The 922-nt window shown below is 51.6% G+C and overlaps 1 long non-coding RNA gene across 1 annotated transcript in view; it reads right to left on the bottom strand.

Moving 5' to 3' along the window:
• LOC119592774 overlaps positions 1 to 922 on the bottom strand; it is a 67,068-nt gene that overhangs the window by 8,970 nt on the left and 57,176 nt on the right. Inside the window, exon 3 of the long non-coding RNA XR_005230461.1 lies at positions 317 to 352. This is a non-coding gene — a long non-coding RNA (uncharacterized LOC119592774). The remainder of the gene's footprint in view (positions 1 to 316; positions 353 to 922) is intronic.

Here is a 922-nt window from a genome sequence, read left to right on the forward strand (position 1 = left end):
TACAAAAAAACGCAGACCGGCACGTCAAAGGCAGCAACCAGCGCTGACGTTCCCGCCCCAGCCTGGCGGCGGCCCCTGCCTCGAGCACGCCATGGGGGTCCCGGGCCGTGCCTTCCTCTGCCAAGCATTGCCATGAGGTCTCCCAGGCTTCCCAGGTGTATCTCCCAGGTCTTTCTCCTCTCGTCTATGTGTGCCTGTTTGTTTCTGTTTTCGCCTAAAAATAAATAAGGCTAATCTGGGCCGCCCTCAGCCGTTCTCCCCGCACTGAGTGACAGACACCCTGGAGGGCACGAGGACCCGAGGGCCTTCCACTCACCCGCTGAGGTCGTAGTAGCTCTTGCTTCCTCCCGCCCTGCAACAGAGAAGGAATCAAGGTCAGGACGATGGCGGTCTCAGGAATAATAAAAGAGACGAGATATGACACTGTTTAATAACAAAATATAAGAATGGAGTTATACAGTCTATAGCATTTACACCCACAAGGGGATCTTTTACTAATCTTGAAGCCACTGTGTCAGACGGTGATTAGATTTTTGTTACAATTTCACTCTCTACGTAGCCATCACACTTTCATTTCCTATTCCCATCTTCGTCAGAACCAGTTTAAATTCTTCCTTTTATAACCGCAGTTCTCTCTCTGAGCGCCCCTCTCCCGCTCCGTCGCCGCCTGCTCCCTCCTGCGAACCGCAGTCACAGGAACGCAGCCTTCGCCGCCTCCGCCTGCCACCCCGCCCTCTCTGACAACCCAATTAGTCCAGGCTACAAAATGGAACGCCATTCTTTTTTCTTCCTCTCCATTTCCATCAACCTGTCATTGGGAAGTTGTTGAATTCATATGATTCGGACATCCTTTGAATTAATGGCGCAGAGGACGCGATTAATGGATTGACACTTTCCGAAGCCCCTTTGACCTTTTTCAGAC

The sequence above is a fragment of the Penaeus monodon genome, chromosome 30 (assembly GCF_015228065.2).
Source record: "Penaeus monodon isolate SGIC_2016 chromosome 30, NSTDA_Pmon_1, whole genome shotgun sequence".
NCBI classification, from domain to species: domain Eukaryota; kingdom Metazoa; phylum Arthropoda; class Malacostraca; order Decapoda; family Penaeidae; genus Penaeus; species Penaeus monodon.